At 38.7% G+C, this 16826-nt stretch overlaps 1 protein-coding gene across 1 annotated transcript in view; it reads right to left on the minus strand.

Annotated features, from left to right (window-relative positions):
* Positions 1-16826, minus strand: part of LOC134675463 (uncharacterized) — a 372967-nt gene that overhangs the window by 93471 nt on the left and 262670 nt on the right. The gene's annotated exons all lie outside the window — the stretch shown is intronic.

Consider the following 16826-nt stretch of genomic DNA (forward strand, 5'->3'; position numbering starts at 1 on the left):
TAATCATACATGGTAGTGCCTAATTTCGTATGCGGTGTTTTGAAGTTAAAGACAATATTCTTCAATAAAATATAGCTATTTTATGGATTCATACGAACCGTCTAAATCTCCGATCTCATTTCCCGTGGTTTATCCCTCACTAATGTGACAGGGTACGCTCCGTAATTCTGCTTGTCAGTTTGGGCATCCTGAACGTCACTTTTATTTTCATCGCAAATATGTTTTTTGGGTAATTTAAGTTTACCTGGATATAGTGGATATACCTACCATAGTATTACCCAAAACTTTTGGCCAAAGCCTGAACATTAAATCAACTTTTACACCATTACCCAGCCAGTGTTGTGCAGACCTAGGTGTGTACGGGTAAACCCCGAATACAGATAAATGTTGTGTAAATTTTAGGACTTTACCTAGGAGGTTTGGGTAATACTTAGCTATACCCTGGTAAACTTAAGTTTAATCAACCTTCTAACATTACCCGTAACATATATAATATACAGATATATAATTATAAATACTTATACACGTAGAAAATATATATAACTCGAAACAAATATTTGTGACAAACACACAAATAAATGCCCTTACCAGGATTCGAACCCGCGTTTTTTTAAATGCATCTAACAATAAAACATCTCAAGACTCTCAAAACTAAAGTAATATTACATTACTAGCTCTCCTGATAAAATTTACGATACTATATTCTGTATATTTAGGTATTTAAATAAAAGTAAACAAAATCTACCCTCAAATGGCCAAATGGCTTAAGCCAGTTGAAGGTAGATGAAAACATTACATGATCAAATAATGTAGGTTAAAGTCTGGTCGTTCAGTGACTGAACCAGGCGGTTTTGTATTTGGTTGGTTAACCAATAAATGTTATAACTACCCGAAAATGTACAAATTGTTCGTTTACTTTTATTTAAATACCTAAAGATGTAGACTTATAGCCATCACAATCTAGTCCCATTGTAAAGCCGGCGACACACCAAAGAATGCCCGGCACATTGTCTCCTGACGTCACCATTGTCCTCTTTGATCCAAAATAAAAGACAAAATCGAGGTTTTAGGAAGCAATTAGACGAAAGAAAAAGAACAATGGAGGGGGAAATTCGTTACCCGTGTATACAGGGTGGTTTCGGGGTCGTGGAACAAGAGAGCCAGACAAGACATCATACAGAATCCAAAGATGAGCCTAATGATGTTGTTAATTATTGTTTATCACCAATAATGATGATTATTTTCCAGATAACAAGTAGGAAAAAACATTTTTGCATACAATTTGGTGACCCTACGCAATGTGACGTCTTGTCGCTTTCCATACAGCGTATGTCAAAAGTCACAGGGTGACCACACTTTAGTATAACATTAATTTTACTTGAAAAATAAGAATAATTAAAGTAATTATCTTTTAATCAAATACTACCATTATGATAATGTGGATCATTTACAGAGTCAGAAAAAGTGGTTCTGGATCACGACCCAGAAATCACCCTGTATATAGCTTAATCAATTATTAACTTTTCGTATTGATTTTGCTTTGGAGCGTAATTATGGATAATTGGAGTACTGGGACGTTGGGTTTGGTTAAATTGTTGAATTCGTGATAAGGAGGTGGTACTGGTGCTTGACAGGGTCCCAGTACATGTCATCTTGAAGCTTAAGTCATTGTCAATAGAGGTGACAGCAGGGCATATATTTTGCAGTGTAATATATTGGTGTCAGATAAACACTATAATTTAAAGTATAGCTACCAAATTATCTCATAAATAGAACCACGTACCAATTATCTGAAATACTAGGTAATATTAATATACATACTTATATTATACAGGTTATATTAGTATTACAAATATTGTATGGGCCCGATTCGGATTTTGAAATAGACATCTATTAGACATCTTTTAGACATCACCAAGATACGATAAAGATATGTTTAAGATCTAACCTGTCAAAATTGACATTTGCGCGATTCTGGAGATTCTCTTGAACGATTTCCACAGGATATGACTTCGAGATCCAATTCACATCTAATAGATATCTTACTCTATCTAACGTAAAAGTGATCTTGGTTGCCCGGATTGCGCTGCAAAAGAGAACTAGTTGATATCTAAACTACTTATAACGTATCTAGTACGTGTCGTCTCTTGTGAATATCTTGAATTTCGAATACGGCAGTAAGTATCTCGAACAAATAATGCTCCCATTCCGTAGAATTGTTTCCATTCGTAACAACATGTGTTTCGTCTCAAGCCATTCTATGGTCCGTTGTAGCAACATTTCTAACTGTACGTTGGTGAAGGTACCTTATTAAAAGGCATAAGGTCCCATTCAACCTTACATTATAAGATTATAACAACAAAATGATATCTAAATGGGCCCAGTGATTAACAGTCCGCCGGACGGTATCGGCCTGTCAGTTGTTCGGAACTGTCAAAAATTTAATATATTAAACTTTCGCGTTTTGAACACATATTAACTCACATTTATAGACGGGTCTAACGCGAATTTTATTCAATTGCCTTGATTTACCGACGTTCGATGGTGAATTCGCGTTAGACCTGTCTATAAATGTGAGTTTATAGACAGGTCTAACGCGTATTGATACAGGTCTAACTGATTAACAGTCCGCCGGACGGTATCGGCCTGTCAGTTGGAACAAAATTTTGCCAGTCCCGAAGAACTGACAGGCCGATACCGTCCGGCGAACTGTTAATCAGTGGGCCCCTTAAGAAAAACCTAATTATGACTAACGAAAATGCGGGAAAACAATACATTATGACTTAAAATTTTATGTAAACCAATAGACCAATTTTTATTTATATTATTTTTTATTTTATAAAAATTCCAAGCATCTAAAAAATAACACAACTCCCTGACACGACCATATCTCGGATTCCTTACTTGCCTAAATAACGTTCCGAGTGTACTTGACGAGTTGAAGGGCCCTCGAACGGCTGTCGACTGTACTTGAAGAAGGTTTGTGGGCATCGTTAGTCGTGGACACTCGGCTTGGATTAAATGTGATCATATTTAATAAATAATATTATTATGAGAGTTTGTTTTATGCTAACGAAATATACAAACGGGTCCTTTTTGAAATGACCGTGTTAATTAATGTTATGTTTGTTTTTCCTCCAATATTTAACAATATGTATCTCAAAAAAAAATCTGGCAACCCGACGGGGTCTGACACCTTGACGGCATTGACGGAATTTTTATTTCTGAAATTTGGTTGATGTGTAAGACTATCTTGTACTGAAGCACACATCAATGTCTGTCACGACTTTAGTTTAAGATATTAAATTATTGCAGATGACTAAGGGCCCGATTCGGATTTTGAAATAGACATCTATTAAACATCTTTTAGACATCACCAAGATACGATAACGATATGTTTAAGATCTAACCTGTCAAATTTGACATTTGCGCGATTCTGGAGATATTCTTGAACGATTTCCACAGGGTATGACTTAGAGATCTAATTCACATATAATAGATATCTTACTCTATTTAACGTAAAAGTGACATTGGTTGCCCGAATTGCGCTGCAAAAGAGAACTAGTTGATATCTAAATTATAACGTATCTATTACGTGTCGTCTCTTGTGAATATCTTGAAGTTCGAATACGGCAATTTGTAAATCTGATGATAAAAACAAAAAAAATCAAGAAAACACTAAGTAAACCTCCAAAACTTGGATTCAACAACTTGATGATGAAGAGAAGAAAGTGGTCACAAGGAAAGACATCTTAAATACGGCTACAAACTTCTACCGACACCTTTATGAAAAACAGCCGGCGGATAATAACACCAATCTGAGCAAGCAAAAAGACCAAAATGCGAACACACATGAGCCATACGATATCAAACCAATAGAAGAAAATGAAGTTTTGAAACATATCAAATATCTAAAAAAAGACAAAAGTCCTGGCCCAGATGGCATTACTAATGAACTTTTAAAAACGGGAGCTCAACTGCTTACAACTCCACTGACAAAACTATTTAATATGATAATAGAATCAGAAGAAACACCCAAACAATGGCATACGTCAGATATAACAATTTTATATAAAAAAGGAGATCCTAAAAATATAACTAACTACCGACCAATAAGCTTACTCGCATGCATCTACAAGCTCTTCACATCCCTACTCTTAAATAGAATAACCAAACAAATTGACGACCACCAACCAGTAGAACAAGCCGGATTCCGATCAGGATACTCTACAACAGATCATATCCACACAATCGAACAAATGATAGAGCGCTACAAGGAATATAAAAAACCTCTCTACATAGCGTTCATCGATTACACTAAGGCATTCGACAGCATCTCCCACAACGCTATTTGGAAGGCTCTTACTGACTGCAAAATACACTCTAAATATATCAACATCTTAAGAAACATATACAAGAACAGCACTAGTAGAGTTAAACTCGAGGAAAGAGGACAGGAGTTCACAATCGGTAGAGGAGTCAGGCAAGGGGACCCAATATCACCCAAATTATTTATAGCAGTGTTACAAAACATATTCTGTCAACTGGACTGGGAAAAAACTGGAATAAAAATATTTGATAAATATCTTAACCATTTGCGATTTGCTGATGACGTAGCAATTTTTTCAGAAGATACCAGAAACCTACAACAAATGCTAAATGACCTAGACAAGGAAAGCTGTATAGTTGGATTGGAAATGAACCATACTAAAACAAAAATCATGACTAACGGGGAACACACAAAAATCTTCATACAAAACAAAGAACTTGAATATGTAGACCATTACATTTACTTGGGAAAACGGATTTCATTCAGCACCGACAGCAACAGCGAAGAGATAGATCGCAGAGTTAATATCAGCTGGAGAAAATTCTGGAGTTTCAAAGAGCTCTTAAAGGGAAACTACAACCTAAACATGAAAAAAACAGTGATGGACACATGCATCTTACCAAGTCTCACTTATGGTTGCCAAACATGGGTGCACACTAGTAAGAACAAACTAAAAGTTAGAACCTGTCAAAGAGCGATGGAAAGGAGCATCCTAAAAATAAAACTAAAAGAGAAAGTTAATAGTAAACACATAAGATCCAAAACAAATGTCATAGACGCATTAGAGTTCATACTCAAGCAAAAATGGAGATGGGCCGGCCACATAGCCAGGATGACAGATGGAAGATGGACCAGCAAAATCACTAAGTGGCCAGGACCATATGGGAAAAGAACAGCAGGAAAACCCAAAACGAGATGGTCAAAGGATATTATAGACATAGCCGGTGAAAATTGGGCAATTAAGGCCAAAGACCGAGATAAATGGAAAAACATGGAGGAGGCCTATACCCGACAGGGGTCCTTAATATGAAAAATATATAATACAACGAAATACATTTAAGTTAGAGTTTAATGCATTTAAGGAAATAAAGAAGGCTTTAATAATAATAATAATAAGCCCCCAGGGCAGCTTGTGGCGAGCTGAATGGGAAGTGACGTCCCTTGGGTCCCATACCCCCGAGAGTCGGTCAGGCCCCTCTCTCCGGCTTGCCTTCATTGGCCGGCTGGAGTGAACACTGAGCAGGGGCCGCAGGACTCTCACCTCTGGCTTGCCTTAACCGGCCGTCCAGAGTGGGGTGTCAGAGCTATATGCTCGCAGGGTGGAAGTGAAACATGCCTAAGACGCGAGTTGGCACAGTGGCTGCTTACAGCCACTGGGTAGAAAGCGGTGCACACCTCTCCACACCCTGAGCCGCTCACGCGATGTTGTCCCCTTGTCGCTCCGTGCGAGCGGCCGTTTTCGGGGACCCATATTGTGAGTTGGCGAGTCACCACCTGCCTATTTTTCGTGTTTTTATAACATATGATCAAGGCAGGTGCCATAGTTTCTTCCATAGTCAGTTACCAGTCCATTAGCATCTCAACCCAATAGCCCAGTTCTTTTTGTTCCTTTTTCTTGCAATAGTCCTACACTAACCGGGGCTTGTCCTTGGGTGCACTACTATAGCGCAAACAGGGGTAATCGTCGGTTAGTGTCACATCACACTTAGAGTAAATTGTCAATTTACAAGGGGCCTCTACGTGTTGGCTTCGGCCCCACGCACGCCTACCAAAAATCCGGGACCCCATGGTCCCGAGATTATGTAAATGACACACATAATAATAATAATAAACCTCCAAAAGGAAAGAAAATCAACTTCGCCTCACGAAAATTAACTTTCCAAGTTTCCACACAAGTTAAAAAAACGCTTATAAAACCATAAACGTGAAACTAAAACAGCGCCAAGTCCGTAAAAACTCAAACAAGTTAAGCCCGCATAATACCCTCTATTGTTGTCCATTGTGCCGGCGGATCATGGGGTAATTTATTCGTTTGGACACTTCACAAAAGAACTGGAATGTTGGTTACATTTTACAGTCTTGCGGTGAGTGGGTTTTTAGTAGGAAGATACGATTTCATGCGGAAAATGAAAGTTTGCATTTGCGATTGTTGATGGAGTTAGCTTTGGAATTAAAATTTTATATTTTAGTGAATTATTTTTCACAGTTGATTTATCAAAGTAAACTCGACTGATCTGAAAAATAAATAAATGCTAGCCTAAGTAGAGTTAGACCAAGAAAACTCTGCAGCGAGTTTGACAGTCCTCGCAGTGCCAGTGTTACTTTAAACGTCAAACTTCTATGAAATAATTACTAATTAAATAATATTTGCACCGCGTGGGCTATCAAAATCGCTGCAGAATTTTCTTGGTCTAACTCTAATATATGTTTGGTATCACTCTAATCGGGCGAATTTTGTCTAATTCCTTTCAGACTCACAAATTAGAATAGTTATCGATTATTTTTGAAATCGGTAATAATTGTAATAAAACACAATCCTAAAACAGGTTGTTTATGATTGACAGGCGAGACACAAAACAGAGGCATGTTAAGATAAGGACTTGGCAATCTTGGCATCGTTTTACCAAACACCCTAGCCTTTTCGACCTTTTAGACCTTCATTCACGAAGAGGAAATGTCAGAAAAATAAGCAATTTTCTTTTATTTGCTAATGGAAACTTGAATAGGCAAGGCATGATTCAAAGATGCTCACATTAATATCATTTATACTAGACACTGACGATAAGGGGCCCGTTTCTCAAAAGCTTGTAACTTGTAATACAAGTGGAAGTCCCTTTCTACTAAAAGCTGTCAAAAAGTGACATCAGCTTGTATTACAAGTTACAAGCTTTTGAGAAACGGGCCCAAGGTCTTGTAAAAATATTTTTAGGACGTTGCCTTGTAAAGATTTTTGTGGACTCGATCGTACATAGCAGAGTGTAAAGTATGAAAATGAAAGTAAAGTATGAATTAATATATCAATTATATTATAATACATCTGTAAGTTTTCGGGGAAGTATATTAACCGAAAGATTTGACCTAAGAGCTCACACACTAGCATCTTTCGAGCGCCGGCGTCTAGTCAGCGCTATGGAAAACGGTTGCGCCAATGTCGCGTCGCGTAGCAGCCATAGAGTTGGCTAGACGCCGACGATCGAGAGACACTAATATAGTACTTATGGGGTGACCCTAAGTATGAAGACGCTAAGGGCCATCCCACACTAGCGTCTCCCCAGCATCGGCGTCTAGTCAACTCTATGGCTCCTGCTCGACGCAACATTGGCGCAACTGCGCAGCGACGCTATTTTCCATAGCGCTGACTATAGTTCGTTTCTTTTAGCATTAGAAATAAGGTAAACAATCTTGATGTGTCTTTTAATTGAAAAACACATTTTAAAAATAAGTTACGGCAAATATGTAACAATTATGGATCTAATACAATCATTTATATTCTTCTGCTTTCATAAGTAATAGTTTTTGATTTTTAAAAAGCGTTTTTCAATTAAAAGACATGTCAAGATCGCTTACCTTCTTGCAACTTCTTTCTAATGCTAAAAAAACGAACTATAGACGCCGACGCTCAAAAGACGCTAGTGTGGGTGGCTCTAAAACAACTCAGCTGTGACAAAAAGCGCTGTCTTTGCCACGGCCCTTTCTTTAATACCATCCTTAGAAATTAAACAGCTTTTTGCAATACACCGACAAGTTATAACAATAACTTTAAAATATTTGAAAATTCAAATAAATGGGACAAATCCAAATTGATAGATGTAGATTGTAGATCGATCTACTATTTAACTTCTAAATTAATAAAATACACGAAACAAAACATCTTCAAAGTACAAAGATAAATTTATATATTATTTATTAAAAGTTTCTCTCTATTTTAAGGCCGCCACAAATGAACCAATTTCGGTTTTTGCCCATTCACTGGCATTGATCAGTCGTACGGCCTCCGCGCTAATTGAGATGAATCTCCCAGCCAAACCGTATTGTTTTCTAGATGAAAGAACTGCTAAAACCGGCCAAGGGCGAGTCGGACTCGCGCACGAAGGGTTCCGTACCGACTACGCAAAAAACGGCGAAATAGTCACGTTTGATGTATGGGAGCCCCACTTAAATATTTATTATATTCTGTTTTTAGTGTTTGTTGTTATAGCGGCAACAGAAATACATCATCTTGAAACGTGCTATTTTAAAGGGGTTAAATAAAATCGCAAAGCTCCGGCTTGTTCAAAGAAAGCTATAGCACGTTAGCACAAGAAAATGAAATTAAATACTTAGTAAAAATGTGGTGTCTAAAATTGCTTGCTAGAGGAACCTAATTTGGGATATGAAAAAGCGAACACAAATTATATTATAGAAACTTTATTAAACCTAAGATCTTGCCAGTGGTAAGTTTGTGATTTAATCCTAACCTGCGACTCCTGCGTGAACCTTTAACTTGATTTGACGACACCTAATTTTAGAACTTAGCTCAGTGGAAAGCCGGGCCGCTTAACAGGTCCAGAACAAAGCTTCACACAGAATTCTACTATTTTAAGAACTAATTTATTTTTATACTAAATACTATGTACCAGGATTTTCAAATGTATTTATCTTACTTTAGTGGTTGCTCAAAATTCTAAATTTACTCTAAACTTTGCAGCTGGCGCTGATGCCCTACTAAATTAAATCATGGAAAGGACCGACCTCAGAATTTAAACGTTCCTCAGATGCAGCAGGGTGACAGGCTGCTTTCCCCGGTGAAGCTAGATGCTGAGCGGAGACGTAGAGCTCAGGGGCCACGCACGTGGTACCAAAATGACGTGGCAGAGGCAGATGGCGTGCTTAAATTCCTCGCTCCAGGAGGTCTCCAAAACTAAATTGACTTGTAAGATTTTTGAAGCTTTTGAGATAAATTTCTCAATGATGGAAATAATAAATGAATAAATGAATGAATAAATGAATGAATCCCGGCTCCTGAAAACCGAGAAAAGGTTATATTAGCCGACGCCCTTTATGGCCGCTAGAAAAGAGATGAAACAATTGGAAATTTGGCTCACCGCACTGGAAGCTGCTAAGACTTCTGGCGGAGCGCTCCCTTCCCTCGAGCAGGAGTCTCTCTGCAAAGAACCAAAATCTGGTTAAGAACAAACCCACAACGTTTCGCGCCATTGTGGAGTTGATCACCACGAAATTTAATTTCTACTCACTCAGTGGAGCTTCCGAAGGACTCAAGCCGTTTCCATCTTTCAGACCACCATGCCGAAAGTGTGGTCTTCCCACAAATTGGGCTCTTGCGAGCGAGTGTCCCCAGAGGGGTTCCCAAATCAAATGTGCATATCATTCTCGAATGATCTCCAATATGGAGTCCCTGAGAGCCCTAACAAAAGGTAATAGGGTGGCAATCCCTTGAAGACACAAATCCCACGAAAATTCTGTCTGAATTATTTAGACAATATCACTCCTGAGCCTAAGAAATATATTTTTACCATTTAATCTAATATTGTTTCATTCCAGAGCCACTTTGTAAGTCTGTAATTTCTATGTTTTGTTTTACATCAAAATTGTTTTTTATCTAATAAATCATACCTAATTCATACAAAGTTTTCCTGGAGTGACAACATAAATATCTCAAGTTTTAATTATTTTTAGTCATATGACAACCCCGACAACAGATAAGCATCGAGAGGTGCATCTGAATGCAACAGATTATGCATAGAAATGCAATCAATGTGGTTTGTTTTGGACACCGTTAAAAACGTTGAAATTAGAAGAGGTATTTTTCTTTTAATTATCAATCGACCCAAAATACTTATTTTAAATTTAGAAAAATGTACTACGTTACAATCTGTGAAAATTTCAACTGACTACCTATCATGAGATACAGCCTGGTGACAGACAGACGGACAGACGGACAGCGGAGTCATAGTCTCCCGTTTTTACCCTTTGGGTACGGAACCCTAAAAAGGTCTTTTTACGAATAACGAAGTTGGATTTTCTAATTTAAACTTTACTGAATCATACTAACATTAACTAAGCTACTTTACATGCTTTTATTTAACTTGCCCGGTTAGTAGGTATGTAAGTTTGTTAGTGTGGGTCAAATCTTGGAAGTTAAATTTGACCCACATCCCGATTTCCGATTGAGCTGAAAATTTGCATAAGTACATGATATGTTATGCTATTAAAAGACACGTCAAGATCGCGTAGTCTATTTCGAATGCTAAAAAAACGAACTATAGATATAGTTAGTAGTTTTAAGATCCTATTGTAAACTCGAAATGGGTAACTGTAGGTTCGATATCTCTTATATATAGTACTTATATATGATATCCGACTTTTCTGTTTCCACACATACTCTATTAAAATCAATTTTCCTCGTGTAACCATCATCACAACCGTGAAAAACCCCAAAAAAGAGCTCCCAAAACCCCGACATCCAAAGGCGGCTGTCACCTATTTATAAAACAATTACTTTCTCAATCTCGCACAATGAGCCACTGACAGGGGACTGACCCCCGACACGAGACCGTTTTGTCAACACTAATGCCTTAAAAACTCGGCTTTTAGCGCCGCGTTCGATAAATCTTCGGAGATGTAAAGCCCCATTTAAGGCTCCGTTACATTGACGCGGTAAGTACTTAGGGCCCCCCCACATCTGGCGTCTTTCGAGCGTCGGCGTCTATCGGCGTCGGTCCAGCGCTATGGAAAATGACGTCGCTGCGCAGTTGCGTCGACGCTGCGTCGACGTTGCGTCGACGTCGGCCATAGAATTGTAGACGCCGACGCTCGAAAGACGCCAGATGTGGGGGGGCCCTTGGTGGAACCGACGCGGATTGCGCGCGGTAACGCGCAACTGGGAATGTACAGAAAGTTATGACCTATGCACAGAACGTGTTGTGACGGAGCCTTTAGACGGTTCAAGAAATTGCATGCGAGTTTCGTTACATTGCGGCATTTGGTCGATCGACTGAATTCATTGTACTCTGTAGTTGGCAATGTATCGAATATTGCATGCAATTTCTCGCAACTCGTGGTAAGGATACAGAACCTAAAAGCACTCTATATAGTCTATATCTCGAGATAAACAGTTAAATAACCAGGGCCATACTATTAACCTTTACTTACCCCTCCACGTCTAGGTATAATAAAAATAGTAAATTGTTCGTTATCTAATAATTAATGAATACACTTTATACCATTTGTAACCATTAGGTTGTAACAAGCCGACAAATTATAGACCATCATGCTTAAAGGTCATGACACGGTGAAATTCGACAGTAAAATATTGTAAGTATCATTATTTTACCTAAATACAAAAAAAAAAATAGTAGTTCGGGGCGAACTATTCGCCCCGAACTGAGAACTAAACCAGAACTGAGAACCAAAAAGATAGATCAATATAATGCACCTACTTACTCGTATACCTCGTTTATTTTAACATTAGAAATAACCCTCCTTTTGCGTTGCCGTAGTCGGGTAAAAAGGTAAACAATCTTGACGTGTCTTTTAATTGAAAAACACATTTTTTAAATAAGTTACGGCAAATATGTAACAATTATGAATCTAATACGATCATTTATATTCTTCCGCTTTCATAAGTAATAGTTTTTGATTTTTAAAAAGCATTTTTCAATTAAAAGACATGTCAAGATCGCTTACTTTCTTGCAAGTTCTTTCTAATTCTAAAAAAAACGAACTATAAATAGTAGTTCGCCCCGAACTGAGAACTAAACCAGAACTGAGAACCAAAAAGATAGATCAATATAATGCACCTACTTACTCGTATACCTCGTTTATTTTAGCATTAGAAATAAGGTAAATAATCTTGATGCGTCTTTTAATTGAAAAACACATTTTAAAAATAAGTTACCTGCGGCAAATATGTAACAATTATGAATCTAATAGGATCATTTATATTCTTCTGCTTTCATAAGTAATAGTTTTTGATTTTTAAAAAGCATTTTTCAATTAAAAGACTTGTCAAGATCGCTTACTTTCTTGCAAGTTCTTTCTAATGCTAAAAAAAAACGAACTATAAATAGTAGTTCGCCCCGAACTGAGAACTAAACCAGAACTGAGAACCAAAAAGATAGATCAATATAATGCACCTACTTAGTCGGTAAAGGCACATGTGAATTATTGCAAGTCCTGTGTGGATGTGGGCTTAACTCATAGATTTATGTCACCATAGAGATTAATTTCGTGAGGTAAAGAGATCAAGAGGGGTCTTGCTATTCTGGTCATCATATTTGCAAGAAAATATGGTCGAGTTTGGTAACCAATGAAAGCGCTTAGTTATGACATTTATAATATAGTTTTATATTTACGAATTTAATCTCTATGGTGACAAATAGCTTTTTGGCCTTCTAGGCTCTTCTAGCTCCATAACCCCTTGATCGAGTCTTCTCATAATTTAATGACACGTTTACCCAACTTCATTTAAATTAGAACAAAACTTAAGCAAGATGTAGAGTAAATTTCGTTGAAGTTATCGTATATGTCAGTTTTGACATGGTAGGTACGGACGCGAACCCGCGACCTCGAACTCACTATCAAAATCGATTCCCTAACCACTTGCTCCACATCCACTGACCTCAATCCATTGTTAGGTTTGTTAGGCTCGCCTTACACGTACACCCTCAACTCCAAAACATCCTAACAGCCATATATTCTTCACTCACATACGTCATTTTGGGCGGAGATACTGGGAATGTAGGTACGCTTAACTTCAAAAGCTCGTAACTTATAACGGTTCTCAAATTATATACGTCTTTTTAGAAAATTATGATGGAGTTATACCCTTTGGATACTTAAGGTCGTAACCGACATGGATTCCCAAGTAATATATGACTTTTTGGAGGGAGATAGAGGGTTTGTATAGAATAAGGCGACCTACAGAAGACCTATTGTCTTCATGGAGTGTGGTGTATGAAATACATTATTTAGCGGGTGAATAGATTAGTGTTTATGGGCACAGAATAAATAATAGTACTAGGTACAGAAGACTCACTCTCTAACAAAACGCGTCTGTTACGATCAGCACAGATATGGCCGCTAGGTGGCGACAGCGCCACGCGCGGCTTATGGCAAACTCCAAAATTGGGGTCGAACGGATGTACTTTTAGCTACATGTAGCAAAACGACGAAATCGCGGAGTGAGACACGCCTGTTATGCATGGGGAAAGTTTTGTTGAATAATGTAATTTTTGTGTTACATTAGCAAAACGCCAAAAAATAAAAGAAAAGCTCTAATAGTCACTATAACCTCTAACTTCTGAATTTAAATTTAATAATCCTCAGAAACTAAGTACATAAAATAAATCTATAATCTTTGACAACTTTCAAAACTTCGAGTTCTCCCAGGCTCATCTATTATCGAAGTGAAATATTTTCAAATCATCGAAAGCAATATTTCACAAAGTTGCGAAGATTCCGAACAAGTATAATGGCCGAGACGAATAAAAGTCAAAGTTATTAAATGAATATGCTCCCAACGTGCGAATGCATTTAAAGTGTTATCATGTGAAGTTTAATGTGGTGGACAATTGTGAAGCGGTAGCGGAAGCGGATATGATAGTGGCAGCGGGCAGACCTTACCTGCCTACTACATAATAGTAGGGTTCCGTATCCAAAGGGTAAAAACGGGACCCTATTACCGAGAGTCCACTGTTCGTTCGTCTGTCTGCCTGTCACCAGGATGTATCTCATGAACCGTGATACCTTTTATGAAATTTTCACAGATGATGTATTTCTGTTGCCGCTATAAGTTAAAAGTACGGAACCCTCGGTGGGCGAGTCCGATTCGCATTTGTCCGGTATGACTAATTTTAAAAGTGGGAAGGGAGTGTCTTAAATCGATACGAGTTGTCAATTACCTATTCGCATGTGTATCGTACAACGTTTTACAGTACATATGGCCTTACAAATTTTAGCTCCAGGGGTGAGGGGGGCGTTAAACGATCTCTAAAGTGCCTTTAATTCACATGACCTATATTAAGTATCCGTCCCAACATTTAAATCCCCACGCATTAAAACTTCCCAGCTTAATTCAACCCACCAATAAGATATTAACAAACTGGCGAAGTTCGCGTGGCTCATTGTTCGGAATATGCGAAGTTCGCGGCTAACGAGCGTGGCGGCCATAGTTTCTTTTGTTGCCGCACATTATGCATGATGTGAGGATCTAACCGCGACATACTTGGCCGACGGTCACACCGATGCCTAACCACGAGTAAGTATATAATTAGGATAAATTTTAGTAATAAGTTTCATGTCAATAATTTCATGTACAGTCAAGGAATTTAAATTCCGACCCATTTCGTACTTTGTCACAGTGACAATCAATATGAAAGCCGCTAGAGACCTCATACGGTTGTCACTGTGACAAAGTACGAAATGGGTCGGAATTTAAATTCCTTGACTGTACAAGCTTTTATCGTTGATTGCTCTTTTCTTTCCACAGGCAATCAATACTCATAAGGGGCCCACTGATTGACAGTCCGCCGGACGGTATCGGCCTGTCGGTTACAACAATATTTTGACAGTTCTTGAACAACTTACAGGCCGATACCGTCCGGCGGACTTTTAATCAGTGGGCCCCATACCCACCAATATAATATCATTAGGATAATTTTAGGTTGCTTGTCAAAAATTTAATTAAGGCGGGTAAACGCTGGGATTAGATACAAGCGTAGTAACACTAGTAACGTGCTACGGAAACGTTGGCAATGAATGCTTTAACTTAACATAGTGCTGGATTCGAGCTTTAAGATACGACAATTAATAGATCTAGACACGATATGGATTAGATTTTTCTGTGTCAAAAGTGACGTTTTTGCTTGAAGAAACGTCACATTTGGCACTGACATATCTAATCCATATCGTTTCTAGATCTATTAACTGACGTATCTTAACACATATCAATGCCAGCCCGAACTACGCGCTACCAGCGTAGCCGATAACACGGGAAAAACCGTATGTAGCGAAAAGCGTCTACGAACAGTGAACTCCCCTAGGGAGTCGCTAGCAATGTGCTAAAGTTCGAATCGGGCCGATATTCAGTGACAGCGGGAGCTACGTGCTACGAGCGTAGCGAATAACATGGGGAAAACCGTACCAAAAAGCGTCTACGAACAGAAAATCTGCCTAGCAGCCTAAACTACATTTTATAACAGTCTATTAATAACAATATGGTTTCAGTGAACTGTATGCTTGATCTCATAAGGGTTCCCTAAAAAGTAACGTGGCTTTGCGCCAATCCATTGTCAGATTATGTGCTGAAGGCTGCACTTAAGAGGCCGGTGAGTGCATGCGGCCGCCTGTGACACCGATACGAACAGTTTTCATTTTAAAATCATTTTGTATCAAGCAGGAACGTCTGCGAGCGACGCTATTAATAGAGGGTTTGTATAGAGTAAGGCAACCTACAGAAGACCTATTGTCTTCATGGAGTGTGGTGGTGAGTATTTCATAAATACAATATATTTAGCGGGTGAATCGATTAGTGTTTAGAGTTATATGGTGGCGCATTGTTACTGGTGAAAATTTAAATTTATTATGACCTGGAACTCCGGTAGCCGTCTAAGAAGGGTAACGCTCTTATTACGGGCCTAGCCTAGTGGGTACCCTGACTACGAAGCAGGAGGTCCCGGTGTATAATACTGGTAAGGGCATTTACTTATTTATTTGTGTTTTTATCTATATTTTTATTTTCACCATACCCTCTTGTGTGGCCCTGAGGTTGCGGTGTAAAAGAGGTCCCGCCGAGTGTTTTGACCTTCTCTCCTGTCCTGAGGGAGGCGGGAATAAAATATCAGACGACGGCACAGACGGCTGACTCGACAATGTAGCAGAATTTTACTGTACAGATTATACTGCCCGGTCTATGGTCACGATAAAAATATTGTTGTTGCGCTGACCAAATCTGATTATGTGCCCGATTTTAATGAAATGAGTTAATACCTTACGAGCAAACAAGTTGCCCAATGGTATCCAAGAGATGAAAACAAAGACATCCAAAAACAAGATGGGTAGATAATATCCACTTAACCTTGGGGCCTTACTGGTCTAGAGTTGCAGAGGACAGAGTAGGTATAGCGGAGAAGGTTGGAGGCCTATGCCAAAAGGCACACCCAACTGCGGGACATTATGTAGTTTCCAAAATTTTAATTAAATAACCGTTGTACCCAAGGATCGGAATGAAATGGCTAGATATATAATACCTTATGTGTTATAGCCAGGTAACCAAAATAAATCGTCTTGCCCTTCTCTGATTCTGTCCGTTTTTTTTGGCGAGACTCTCGGCGAGTGTGTACAGCCGACGTAAGTATGGCGGAGCACAAAGTATCGCCCAAAGCATGCAGTTGAGGACAGCCTTCACACAGGAACAACTTCTAGAAACCTAAGAACCACCCCACACTAGCGTCTGCCGAGCGTCGGCGTCTAAGTCAACTCCTGCCGGCCTAGCCAA

This window comes from Cydia fagiglandana, chromosome 22 (genome assembly GCF_963556715.1).
Source record: "Cydia fagiglandana chromosome 22, ilCydFagi1.1, whole genome shotgun sequence".
Lineage (NCBI taxonomy): Eukaryota > Metazoa > Arthropoda > Insecta > Lepidoptera > Tortricidae > Cydia > Cydia fagiglandana.